The sequence below is a fragment of the Mustela lutreola genome, chromosome 1 (assembly GCF_030435805.1).
Source record: "Mustela lutreola isolate mMusLut2 chromosome 1, mMusLut2.pri, whole genome shotgun sequence".
Classification (NCBI taxonomy): Eukaryota; Metazoa; Chordata; class Mammalia; order Carnivora; family Mustelidae; genus Mustela; species Mustela lutreola.
Window position 1 is genome coordinate 222,724,346 of NC_081290.1, and position 14,887 is coordinate 222,739,232.

The window sequence follows — 14,887 nt, forward strand, 5'->3', positions numbered from 1 at the left end:
TCAAGCATAGGCAGCATTCCAAGAACAGATGAGTTTCAAGCCAGGTATTAATAAAATAAGAACAAGAGTAAAGAGAAGACTGGGACCCATTGTCAACGCTGCTGACCTTCAGGTAAGGCTGGAGTTGGGCTTTGAAAATGCTGTTCAGACACTTCAGAAAGATTGCTCCACAAGACAAGGAGTTTAATGAGAAGGAGAAAGGAGATTGAGAGAACAGATGCGGAATAAGAAAGAGGAAAGGGAATAAGAGAATGGGGTTGGTAGGAAGATTAAGACTGTTAAAGGTACAGGGTACAGATTTAAAAGATCAGACCATCAGTCAGACATTTTAATTTAGTACCTACTACATGCAGAACATTGAAACTATCTGCTGAGGATATAACAGAACAATAATACAGATACTACCATTTTTTGAATGTTTACAAATCATCAGGTACTACAGGGGTGCCTGGTGGCTCAGTCTGTTAACTGTCTGCCTTTGGCTCAGGTCATGATCTCTGGGCCTGGGACTGAGACCTGCATTGAGATCCCCGCTCAGAGGGGAGCCTGCTTATCCCTCTCCCTCTGTGCAGACACACTCTCTCCCTCTTGCTCTCTTTCTCAAATAAATAAATGAAATCTTAAAAAAAAAAAAAAAAAAAAAACACCATCAGGTACTATGGTAACAAGTTACACCCTTTTCTTCTGTTTTAATCTTCACAGCCCTGTGAGCCAAAGTCTCTAGGCTTGAGAGGTTAATCACAGCTAGTTAGTGGCAATCATGGATTACTAAACCAGGTCTATTTGGGGTTTTTTTGCTTTTTGCTTTAAGATTTTATTTATTTATTTGAGGGAGAGAGAGAGCGTGAGTGGAGGGAGGAGCAGAAGGAGAGGGAGAAACACACTCACTGCTGAGCATTTGAATTAAGATAAGGTACCCTCCTCCTCTCTCCTCATCTCTTTAATTTTCATAGGAATTTTCAAAATGTATTTGTGTATATTGTTATTCAAACCTATACTATTTTAAAAGGTATAAAAAACATCCTGCTGAAGCATGTGTGAAAGTTTCTGTTTTTGCACTCATATCAGCATTAACTATGGTCTTTAAAAAATGCCCATTTGATAAAGGGAAAGGAAGTTCATTGTTATTTCAATTTGCACTTCTTTTATACTACTGAGGTTTTATGGCTTTCTGTGTTTCCAGACTCTTCTATTTTGTGTCCGTGTGTGACACACTAATATCTCTTCTTCGTTTGCTTTTGGAATATCTGTTTTATACTGATTTGTAAAATTATATTAAGAATATTAACTTGGGGCGCCTGCGTGGCTCAGTGGGTTAAAGCCTCTGCTTTCGACTCGGGTCATGATCTCAGGGTCCTGGGATGGAGCCCCACGTCGGGCTCTCTGCTCAGCGGGGAGCCTGCTTCCTCCCCTCTCTCTCTGCCTGCCTCTCTGACTACTTATGATCTCTGTCTGTTAAATAAATAAGTAAAATCTTTTAAAAAAAGAGTATTAACTTTATTACATGTAGCAAACATTTTTCCTAGTTTCTCTTGTTTCGTTTATAGGACATTTTAACATAAAGAAGCTTTTCAATTTTGCGTAATCAAATCTATTGAACGATTTGTGTTTTCCTCTTGTACTTTCTTCCCCTAGACACAGCCTCCTCCACCTCACAGTTGGCTGTGTTATCTTCTAATGAGCTGGGTTTTGAAGGAGGCAAGGGACCTGGATTGACTCAGAAGAGAAGGAAAGGATTTAGGGACAGAGGGCAAATGTAAAGATGGGGCTGATGCAGCTAGGAGCAGGGATGAGGCCCAGGGACTGGCAAATAGACATTGTATTGCATCAGTCTATGGAAGGCAGACAAGGGGAGGAAACCATAGAGGGCTGGGGCCTTGAAGGCCAGGTTGTGGAGCCTGGTATTGATTTGGTAAACAGAAAATAGAGACTCAAGCCAGCTTCTCCCAAAAGGGATTCCCAGGTGGGAGAAGGATGGTAAATAAGCATAAATTTGCAGGAAGTTGCACAGATACAGGGAGCCAGAAGAGCTGGGACACTGTTGCTGTAATCCAGGCCCCAGGTGATGACACAGTAAATTAGCACAGCCAGCTAGAGAAGTGGAATGAAGAGGCAGGTCCAGGGAATAATTCTGTAGGGAAAACAACAAAAAATAAATAACAGCAATAAGATCAAACACAGGACTAGTGATTTAGTGCAGTAGGAGGCATACAAAAGATAGAAGCTATAATTTCTGGGTGCTGATGGCATATCCACAAGCACCTGTCCAGTGGCTGGGATGAGAGAGGGCAGCTCACTGATGGAATGAAGGAAGCTTGATATCAAGCGGGAAACTGGGGGACTTGATTCTCTCTTCCCCAACACATGACTATGAGCACAACCTGTGCTTGGAGGAAGATAAAGCAGCTTTCTGTCTCCTTAGCGATGTTTGGAAACCAACTAATTAATGAACACAGAGCCTCATTTCTCAAAATTGAGAAATGACAACATCTATGTCCGTATCGTTGCTTCTGGTAAGACCCTCTAAGAAGGGTTACCAGATAAAATACAGATCTCTGTTACATATGAATTTCAGATAAACAGTGAAAAAAATTTTGGTACAAGTATGTTCAAAGGCTCTCACAGGTGATAGTTATATCTAAGAAAGTATTTATTTTTTATCTAAAATTCACATTTACCTTGGTGTCCCATAAGGAGAGATTCCAGAATCCTCTAAGAATATGGAAATTTGTACTTCAAAGTTGGTGACAGTTGGGAAATGGAAAACGTAGCAGGATATTTCAATTTCCCAAAGCAAAGAAGATACAAATCAAGAGGAGGGAAGAGATGATAAATGTTGAATCAATGAATTAACAATTCTTGTTTCTTGAGCACTTGCTTTGTGCCTTGCTGAGTACTCTGGGGGCTTCACTCAGGAGCTTACAATGAATTTTAAATTAATTCCTAGAATCAGGCACTTACCAAGCATGTACTGAGAACCTATGTGCTGGATTCAGGCGTTGGCACTAACTTCTCAGACAAAGAACACAGTATTGGAGCTTTAAACAACAGGAGAGACTAGAGTAACTCAGGAAAAAAACATTCAGAGACAAATTCAAGATGGAATCTAACTGGGAACTGAAAGCATGGCTTCTAAGAGCAACAGGGTGAGCTAAGAAGTAATGTCTCCTCTATCTTCAGGGCTTTTCTAAGCTTAGGCTTAGGTTCAAAGGAAGTAGCGATCAATTGAAGGTCACACATTAATTAAAGGACAGGGGCTTTAAGGCAAGCCCTGAGTCACTCTGAAGCTCTTTCCACAACACCACGCTGCTGCTATAAGGAAGAGCTCACGAAACATGCTAATTGTTTGCCCTGACGCGAAGATGAAAAAGTCCATTCTTTTTTTTTTTTTTTAAGATTTTATTTTTTTTATTTGACAGATAGAGATCACAAGTAGGCAGAGAGGCAGGCAGAGACAGAGGGAGGAGGAAGCAGGCTCCCTGCTGAGCAGAGAGCCCGATGTGGGGCTCCATCCCAGGACCCTGGGATCATGACCTGAGCCGAAGGCAGAGGCTTTAACCCACTGAGCCACCCAGGCGCCCCGAAAAAGTCCATTCTTCTCACATGAATGTCTTCTGAGGAGAAAGCGCTGAGCAGGAGCTCACCAGCCTCCTCCTTTCTCCCAAGACCCTGGATTCTTTGGGAGAGGAGTTTCTTCTGGGAGACGGTTGAGAGTGCAGGTGAGTTTTCCTATGAGGATGAAAGTTGGTGAAGGGGTCCTTATTAGACCGACCTGGGAAAGCTGACCTAGCCCTTCCTTGTGCCAGAGCTCTTCTTCATGTCCTCCTCTACCCTGAAGTGTCAGTGGCTCAGCCTCTGACACAGAGTGACTGGGAGGTTATGAGACATCCACAGCCCATCTACTGGGAAACCTGGTGTCCCACAGCACTGTATCCTTAGGGCATGACTAGTATAGGACCAGTGACACAGGGACTAGTGTTTTTAAGAGTACTTCACAATTTATGAAGGGCTATAATCCACATATTTCTCTTATTACTTGGAAAAATCTGGGATTTATTTTCAGGTGGAGAGCCCAGATCTCAGAGATGACAGGTGATTAGTCCAAGTGCACACTGCTTAGAAATATTAGTTAGGGTTGGGATTTGGGGCATAGGCTCTTCTAATCCTAAATCCAAATCCCAAATCCTAAATCCTAAATCCAAAGATCTCCAAACTATGGACTTATTTAGGTTTAAACATGTTCTTTTTCAAAACAATGAGTTCTCCTATCTCCAAAAATGTTACAGTCTTCAAGAACCAACTTTTGATACTCTACCACAATATCTCAATTATTTCTGAATGGCTCACTTTTTTTTTTTTTTTTTTTTAAAGAGAGAGAGTACATGCATGAGCAGGGTGCAGGGAGGGTAGAGAGAGAATCTTAAGTAGGCTGCAGGCCCAGTATGGGGCTCAATCTCATGATCTTGAGTTCATGACCTGAACCAAAATCAAGAATCAGACACTTAACTGACTGAGCCACCCAGGCGACCTAGTTAGTGGCCCACTTTTTTTTTTTTTTTAAAGATTTTATTTATTTATTTGACAGAGAGAGAGATCACAAATAGGCAGAGAGACAGACGGAGAGAGAGATGAGGAGAAGCAGGCTCCCTGCTGAGCAGAGAGCCCCATGCGGGACTCGATCCCAGGCCCCTGGGATCATGACCTGAGCCGAAGGTAGAGCACAGAGTCCCAGGGAGCTCACCCCTTACATTTAGTTGAATAACCAAATATTACTGAGCACCCAGGCGCCCCACTTTTTAAACTTAAGGTGAAATTTGCAATGTTGGCATTTCAAGGAAAGCTCAAGTTTTTTTGTTTAAGGCATATATCTTCTCCCCTTTCAGGAGGAGGGCCCTGTGTTGATTTTCCTGAAGCTCCAAGATGAGGGGGGAGGTCACAATGAAGAGAGGGGGCTGGAGTAGGAAATGGGGCTGGTATAGCTCCTGACAAGGAAAATCCAGCACAGAGTCCCAGGGAGCTCACCCTTTACATTTAGTTGAATAACCAAATATTACTGAGCACCTAGAATGGCTATGTGCTGGCTGTATAGGACTCCGGCCATAGCCTCCCAGCACATAAGAATAGATAGAGAAGTTAATGGGTCATTTCAAGTTTCCTCTTCCTACAGAAAATGCATGCAGAGTAGAATAAAGGATCAGTGCCTGGCTTTAAATTCTAATCACAAATCCTGATCTGCTGGTTGGAGACCATCAATTTGTCTCTTTTCTCAAGGTCGCATATTTTGAGCTTTTAGTATTTGCCTGGTTATATGCTAAATATTTTTAGATTTTTCATCCAAGACACTGTTTCCTTGTCTGTAAAACAGAAGCAATAAAACTGGCTACCTTTCAGGGTTGTATTAGATGAGATGATAGTCATAGTTATAATCTGTTGAGAGTGAACCCTGTGCCAGGCATGGTGGGAGTGGTAATTATTTCATTCAACCTTTGCCAAACCCATGAAGTAGGTACTATTTTTTGAACACATTTCATAGATAAGCACATTGAGGTTCAGATTGCTTAAATAAATTGCCCCAGCTCACACACAAAAAATGAGTTTGGACTCTAATATAGGCTCGTCAGAGGTTAAAGTTATACGTTCAATTACTGATCCATGGTGTGTTCACATAGTGAAAGTACAAGAAGATTCTAATGCATGATTTAGTGATGGCTCTTCTCTATTGGTTGTCTCTAATTCATTCTGCAACACTGCAGATAGTTTTGAAAATTAAAATCTAAAATTTTCTCCATTAAACAACATTAGACAGACTTATTTTTGACAAATAGAAAAACAAGGCCATCTCTTGGAGGCTTGGAAGCTAAAGTGAATACATTTCCACTGCATGTTCCCTTTCTGCCTTAATTAATTTCTTTCTGGTTAAAAATAAGTTTTGGTTACCTTTAGGAACAACCATGAGGGCAAAAAATTCACCAAAGGGCAACACATACACTAAACTGAAAGTGAGAAGGGAATTAATATTGATCAAATTCGTCTTTATGCTGGTCATCTGAAGTATGTTATTCATTCACTTGGCTCAACAAGATTTATTGAGCACCTATTGTGTACCTGGAATTGTACTGATGATGACCTATCAAATTCTCATCACAACATTGCAAAATGAGGATGTAGAACCCCAAAGAAGTTAAGTAATTTGCTAAAGGTCACATGATCAGTTGTTGATAGAACCTAGTTTCAAATTCTGGTCAGCCTATTTTCAGTCTGTGCTGTTTTCTGGTTTTGGGGGTTTTTTGTTTTGTTTTGTTTTGTTGTTTAAAGATTTTATTTATTTCAGAGAGAGACAGGAGGAGCTGAGGGAGAGGGACAAGCCTGTCGTGGGCCTCAGTCCCATGACCTGGAACCATGTCCTGAACCAAAACCAAGAGCCGGTTGCTTAACCACCCAGGTGCCCCAGTCTATGCTACTTTCACTATACCGGTGATGCTGGGAAAGGATTCTCTGAGATTCTAAGTTGACAAGTCCATAGTTTTTTTGTTTTGTTTTTTATTTTTTTTTTAAAAGATTTTATTTATTTATTTGTTAGAGAGAGATCACAAGTAGGCAAAGAGGCAGGCAGAGAGAGTGAGAGGGAAGCAGGCTCCCTGCTGAGTGGAGAGCCCGATGTGGGGCTCCATCCCAGGACCCTGAGATCATGACCTGAGCCGAAGGCAGCAGCTTAACCCACTGAGCCACCCAGTGCCCCTTGTTTTGTTTTTTAAATTGGCATGTATTTTATTACCTGATTTGGAAGATTTCTTTGCTCCAAATGTATTTCACAACATGTGCTCAGGTAGATATTTTTCTTCACATACTTTATTTATTTTGAAGATTTTATTTCTTTATTTGAGGGAGAGACAGAGAGAAGAACACAAGCAGGGGGAGGGGCAGAGGAAGAGGAAGAAGCAGGGTCCCAGCTGAGCACGGAGCCCTGACATGGGTCTGATCCCAGGACCCTGAGATCATGACCTGAGCCAAAGGCAGCTGCTTAACGACTGAACCAGCCAGGCACCCCATCAAGCTCATGTTTAAGTCCCGAATGATAAACCCGCCCCTTGTTCTCCATTGGTTGACTCATACTTCCAGAGAAGTTGGAAAATTAGAGGAGACCAATAAAAGATTTCTGTGAGAAATCTTTCTTATAGATTCAGGAAACTAAGTGTTGCTTTAAGCACTATTTTGTAAAATTTTCTGTAACTTAGAGTTTGGCATTGAAGAAATAAATGCCTTTTAGGCATTGCTGATTGCTCTGGAAAGTCTCTAAATACCATGGTTTCCCAGAAGCTGGAAGTACTGCAGTGAGTGTAGTGTGTGCCCCTCTCAGAGGCAGGTCCCTACAGTTGGAGGGGACACAGGCTTCTTCACTGACATGTGACAGAATCCTCCAGCCACAAATAGGCTGGGGGCCAACCCCTGCTCTGAGCAGTCCAAATGGAGCTAGAAATAAAAAGCACTGAATAAAATGTTTCACAGGATAAACCACAGGGTCAGTCCTATGCTTGCCCCTGTCAGCTATGTGGAGAAGAAGCACATGCTTTTAGAATGTTTTGAATTATTCTCTTACGCACTGGAAAACAAACATCAAAAAACCTGGCTTGCTCTTTAATTCTGTGGCTGCAGCGTTGACCATCACCATCTCATTTTTTCCTTCTAAAATTGCTTGGTATGATGATGACACAAACCACAATCAATCATCTGCCTCTCAGGAAAGAATTTACATCCGCATAATATCTGGTTGCTTAAAGAAAATCATTCATATCAATAAACTTTTACTGAGTTCTTCGCATTGGGAAGCAGCTAATTGGGATAGGGATGGGATAGGCATTGGGATAGTGGCTAATGATAAAGCAGTGAAGGGCTCTTGCTTTCAAGAAGCTTCCAGTCTGGGACGCCTGGGTGGCTCAGTTGGTTAAGCAGCTGCCTTTGGCTCAGGTCATGATCCCAGCATCCTGGGATCGAGTCCCACATCGGGCTCCTTGCTTGGTAGGGAGCCTGCTTCTCCCTCTGCCTTTGCCTGCCATTCTGTCTGCCTGTGCTCACTCTCTCTCCCTCTCTCTCTCTCATAAATAAATAAAATCTTAAAAAAAAAAAAGAAAAGAAGCTTCCAGTCTGATGGGGAAGATCATAGATAGGCAGAGCAATACTCAGAATACAAGGAGGACTTTTCACAGCTGAGGGATTCCCAAGGAAGGCTACAGGTTGCTAGTGCCAGGTAAACCTAGGCTTCTGTCGCTACTGCTTCCTAATGACACACACATCAGTCAGATACTTTCCTCAATCATCAGTTTCCCCCTCCATAAGAGATATACAATGCCATCTCATAGAACTGTTTTGAAAGGCAGCACAGTACCAGACTACTAAATTATCCAGGTGATCTGCTATAATTTGCTTAACTAATGCTCTGTTTTAATTTTTGAAAAATATTCCATGTGCCTGGTGAAAAAAATGTAAACTACTGAAGAGTATGAGATGTAAGCTCTCTACCCCTAGTCCATAATTCACCTCCTCAGAGGCAACCACTGTCTCTAATCCTTTTTATATCATTCCAGAGAGGTTTAATACTTACAATATCTATCACCAATTTATCTTTTAAATTTTCATACAGATGATAGCATCCTATATACACTGCTCTGAACTTTGCTTCTAACTTATTTTTGAGACCTTTGTATATGAATATACACACATTGTATCATTCCTTTTTAATGGCTTTGTAGAATTACATTTTTTTAAGGTTACTTATTTATTTAACAGAAAACGATCACAAGTAGGCAGAGAGGCGAGCAGAGAGAGGAGGAAGCAGACTCCATGCTGAGCAGAGAGCCCTACGTGAGGCTCGATCCCAGGACCCTGGCATCATGACCTGAGCCGAAGGCAGGGGCTTTAACCCACTGAGCTACCCAGGCGCCCCAAAGTTGAACATTTTTATCATTTTTTTTTAATTTGAGAAAGAGAGAGTGAGCAGGGGGAGAAGTAGAGGGGAGGGAAGTTATAAGCAGACTCTGTACTGATCCAGTACAGGCAGGATCCTAGGACCCTGAGATCATGACCTGAGCTGAAATTAAGGGTCCAGCGCTCAACCAACTGAGCCACCCAGGCACGCGACACATTTTTATCATATTTTTAAATCTTTTTAAAAATTATAGGTTTAAAAGCCACTTGTAGATCTTTTTGTTCAGACATAACCTAATCCAATAAGAAGCTAATAGAAGGCGGTGGTTAAACATAGAACCCTGTTTGGGGCACCTGGGTGGTACAGTCAGTTAAGCATCCAACTCTTGGTTTTGGCTCAGGTTGTGATCTCAGGGTCATGGGATCAAGCCCTCCATCAGGTTCCACACTCAATGCAGAGGCTGCTTGAGGGTCTCTTTTCCTCTCCTTCCCCTCCCACTCATGCCCTCTCACTCTCTCTCTCAAATAAATAAATAGATCTAAAACAAACAAAACAAAACCAAAAAACCCCACTGAACCCTGTTTGACATAAAAGACAAAAGTTGAAGGAGACAAGATCTGTGCAATAAAAATTGGACATCAAAAGTATTTAGGCAAGGGGTGCCTGGCTGGCTCAGTTGGTGGAGCAGACCACTCTTGATCTCAGGCTCTTGAGTTCAAGCCCCATGTTGAGGGTAAAGATAACTTTAAAAAATAAAACCTTAAAAAAATGTTTCTCTAAAACACAAAAGTATTTAGGCCAGAAGAGTTGACTCATAATCAGAACTGTGTTTTGAGAAGCTCTGCACAGTGTGGAAGATGAATTAGAAGTAGCACGACTGGGGGGAAAAAGGCAGCAAGACTTGGAGAGAAGTGTATAAATTAAAAAGTTGTTGCAATAATCTAAGCAAGAGAAAATAGATCCTGAACTAAGGCATTGCCAGAAAGAATGGAGATGATGAATTCAATTTGAAAAGGCTTTTGGAAGCAGAATGACCCAGAAAATGTCAGATATGAAAGAAAGAAGTAATTTAGGTGAAAGAATGGATTTTTAAAAAAAGGAAGTACATGGTAAAGAATCTGGCCTCTAATCAGGGAAATACAAATCAAAACTACAGTGAGATACCTCCATTTTAGTCAGAATGGCTAAAATTAACAAGTCAGGAAATGACAGATATTGGTAAGGATGCAGAGAAAGGGGAACCCTCCTACACTCTTTCTGGGGGTGCAAGCTGGTGCAGCCACTCTGGAAAACAGCATGGAGGTTCCTCAAAAAGTTGAAAATAGAGCTACCCTACAACCCAGCAATCACACTACTGAATATTTACCCTAAAGATACAAATGTAGTGGTCTGACGGGGCACGTGCACCTGAATGTTTATAGCAGCAATGTCCACAATAGCCAAACTATGGAAAGAAGCTAGATGTCCATCAATAGATGAAAGGACAAAGAAGATGTAGGGTACATATACAATGGAATACTAGGAAGCCATCAAAAAACCCCAAATCTTGCCCTTTGCAATGACATGGATGGAACTAGAGGGTATTATGCTAAGTGAAATAAGTTGATCAGAGAAAGACAATTATCATATGATCTCTCTAATATGAGGAATTTGCGAGGCAAGGAAGGGGGTCGTGGGGGGTAGGGAAGGAAAAAATGAAACAAGATGGGCCTAGGGAGGGAGACAAACCATAAGAGACTCTTAATCTCAGGACACAAACTGAGGGTTTCTGGGGGGTAGGGGGGTAAGACAGAGGGTAGTTGGGTTATGGATATTGGGGAGGGTATGTGCTATGGCAAGTGCTGTGAATTGTGTAAGGCTGATGATGCACAAACTTGTACATCTGAAGCAAATAATACACTATATGTTAATATAAATAAATAAATAAATAATAAAAATAAAAATAGAAAAAAAAAGAAACTGACCTTGAATATTACTAAATATTAAGTAAGGGTTTTGTTGAGTGTATATATATTTATATTTACATGAAAATCAAACAAGTGGGGCTCCTGGCTGGCTCAGTCGGTAGAGCATGTGACTCTTGATCTCAGGGTTGTAGGTTTGAGTCCCCATTGAGTTTAGAAATTGCTAAAAATAAAATCTTTAAAAAGAATACACACACATTATATTTATTCAATTTCACCTTATTAGAGAAAACATTATAATCCATTTAAATATTGAAAAACCAAATTAGGAAAGTTAAGTAACATCCAAAATTTAAAAAAAAAAAAAGTCAGATTTTCCTGACTCACATCAGAATTCAAAGTCAGACATATCTGACTGCTCTTTATGCTCGTCCCAGTTACCTAGGCTTAAAGAAATTATTTAGGGAGAGAAAATTATCTTACATCATATAAAGAAGCCCACAACACTTGCAAAGCACAAGGAATTATTCCCTGAGCTATTGTATCATCAGTTTAGTTTAAATCTGACAATTCTCAGAGGAACCTATTATAATTCACAGCTGTCTCCATTCTGGATTGACCAAGGTCACCCTCTTTACAGAAAAAAAAACCCTCTTCTTTTCCCCCCGTCACTTCTCTGCAATTCATTTGGGAAAACCTGTCAAATTGTATTATGTCTTTTGACACTGCAAATATAGTCATATTCAAATGGTACACGAGAATGCCTCACCAAGAAGATAACATGTTCATTAAATATATTGACCGTTAAATTGGATGGGGATTGTGAACACATAATTAACATAACTACTTTGGAAGAGTAATGGGTTGTTGGCGGGGGGGTGGGGGGGAGGCCTGATTATTTGGAACTGGATATTATGTAGTATGTGTAGAAGTAGACTCTATCACTGCCTGTCTTGAGATCATATATTTATATTTTACTCTTAACACTAATCAGCTTGCTAGCTTCCTTCCATGTGCATTATTATTTATTCTCAGTCTTTTCATTGAAAAAAATGCCTTCAGCATTGTAACCACTAGTGTTTGTTGAGCCTAGCAATGTAACTGACTGCATGGCTATTTAGTTTTTTTGTTCCTAAAGTTTATTATACAATTGATATACTAAGTCCTTAATAAAGACAGTCCTTTAAAAAAGATAAACACTAAGCCAAATAAAAAATATGGACAAAGACATATAACAAATGAACATTAACTTCCCAGGTATAGAATTATAAAGTAAGGTAAAGAAATGACATAATAACTCTTTAGAAAAATAACACTAAACCACAAGTTTCAAGTTTCCCAAATTTGGATCATGATAAAGAGGGAATCTGATGTCAGATCAAGCTAACAAAAAGAGGGATGGGTGAGGTGCTGTGGCTCAGTCAGTTAAGCATCTGCCTTCCGCTCAGTTCATGTTCTCAGGGTCCTGGGATGGAATCCTGCTTTGGGCTCTTTGCTCACTGGGGAGTCTGCTTCTCCCCCTCCCTTTGTCCTGCCCCCCACATGTTCTCTTTCTCTCTCCCATATAAAGAAATAAAATCTTAAAAAAAAAAAAAAAAAAGGAAGAGAAGATGAGAAACCTCAAAAAGCGATGATCACCTTTGTAAACACCTGAGGAGTAAGCTACCCATGGAGAGAGGTCAGCCTTGTTCTGAAAGAGGATTCAGACAGGAGACTAGACGGCAGGGTCTGCCAGGAAAGAGGCCTTCAAAAAGAGTTGTTCCTCTCTCTGAGTTTTCTCAGGGAGGGCAGTGAGGGTTGGTTATTCATATTTCCTAGAGCCCCATATAGTACCTGAAAAAAAGCAGGGTTTGTGGAGTGATATGAGTAAAAGGAATGGGCACGATAGAAGATACTGAGTTCTCCATCACTGGAGGTGGTTCAGAATTTGGAATGAACCCAAGAAAACGTAGGGTTAGGGGACACACCTGAATATATTTATGGTCCATTCTAACTGTGATTCTCATGTTCTAAGGTTCCCAAGAAGTTGGCAAATTACTAGCATGATATAATCAGCCTGTTTTCTGTCATGATTCAAAATATATTTCCAGTCTATCCATTTCTCTCCATCTCTGTTGCCACTCTCTTAGCTGGGGCACCATCCTTTGGTATCTGCACTACTGTACTGGACTCCTAAGATGGTTTCTTAGCTCCATTTTTGCAGCCAATGTAGTCTTTATTATTGCAAATAATAAAGATTAGACATCATATAGATTATAATATAGACATAATAATAAAGATTAGACTGATTAGACAGCCCTCCTGCTTAAAACTCCTAAATGGAAAAAACTAAGAGAAATAGAAAGTAGAAAAGAGGAAGTAAATTGTATGTTGTTTATAGATGATTTAACTGCTTAGCCAAGGAAAGACAAGAGAATCAACTGAGTAACTATTATAGAGAAGAGTACTTAGTTTGGTAGTTGGGTTATAAAACTAACCCACAGAAAACCTAATATGCGGGTGCCTGGGTGGCTCAGTTGTTAAGTGTCTGACTTCGGCTCAGGTCATGGCCCAGGGTCATGGGATCAAGTCCTGCATTGGGCTCCCTGTTCAACCGGGAGTCTGATTCTCCCTCTCCCACTGTCCCTGCTTATATTCCCTCTCTTTCTGTCAAATAGATAAATAAAGTCTTTTTTTTTTTAAAGATTTTTTAAATTTATTTGACAGACAGATCACAAGCAGGCAGAGAGAGAGAGGAGGAGGAGGCAGGCTCCCCGCTGAGCAGAGAGCCCGATGTGAGGCTTGATCCCAGGACCCTGGGATCATGACCTGAGCCGAAGGCAGAGGCTTTAACCACTGAGCCACCCAGGTGCCCCGATAAATAAAGTCTTAAAAAGAGAAAAGAAAAGAAAAGAAAAACTAGGGACGCCTGGGTGGCTCAGTTGGTTAAGCAGCTGCCTTCGGCTCAGGTCATGATCCCAGCGTCCTGGGATCGAGTCCCATATCGGGCTCCTTGCTCCGCAGGGAGCCTGCTTCTCCCTCTGACTCTGCTTTCCACTCTGTCTGCCTGTGCTCGCTCTCACTCTCTCTCTCTCACAAATAAATAAATAAAATCTTAAAAAAAAAAAAAAGAAAAGAAAAGAAAAACTAATATGCAATCTTCAAGCAAACAAATAAAGACCAGTTAGAAAATATAATTGTCATTAGCAGTATCAATAAAAAAGAACAGATGTCTAGGGAGAAACTGTTAAGAAATGCACAAAGTCTATATTAAAATGCTAAGGAACCCAAAATATTTGAACAATTAGAAAAACAGCCCTTATTCATGGATAAGAAAACTCAAGATTAGAAACAGAATCTGTAATTTAAATCTCACCTGGTGTGTTTGGCTGGCTCAGTGGGTAGGACATGTGACTCTTGATCCTAGAGTCTTGAGTTTGAGCCCCATATTGGGCCTAAAGATTACTTAAAGAATAAATAAATAAACAGGGGTGCCTGGGTGGCTCAGTCAGTTAAGCAGCTGCCTTCGTGTCCTGGGATCAAGCCCCCTGTCAGGCTCCCTGTTCAGCGGGGAGTCTGCTTCTCCTTCTTCCTCTGCCTGCCATTCTGCCCACTTGCATTCTCTATCTCTCTGTCAAAGAAACAAACAAAAATCTTAAAAAAAAAAAATGGAGAACAAAACCCACTAATATTATTAAAAAAATAAGTAAATAAATAAAGCTCACCTAATAAAAATACTAACAGAATTTTCTTTTGGAAATAGGTAAACTGATTTCAAATTCCTACAAATAAAACAAATAAGAATAGCAATACATATTCTAAAAATAAATTTAAAGTATTACCAGATATTAAAACATTTTAAAGTTATAATAACTAAAACAGAAATCAGTGACCAGAAGAAAATCTATTAAAGATACAATCAAATAAAAAAATACAATCAAATATACATGAGAATTTAATATGGAGAGAGGTCTCCTCTCAAATCATCAGAGAAAGATGGCTTATTCAATAACTGTTGCAAAGAAATCAGGATATCCATCTGGAAAAAAAATTACGTTAAGGCATACCTCATACTGTATAC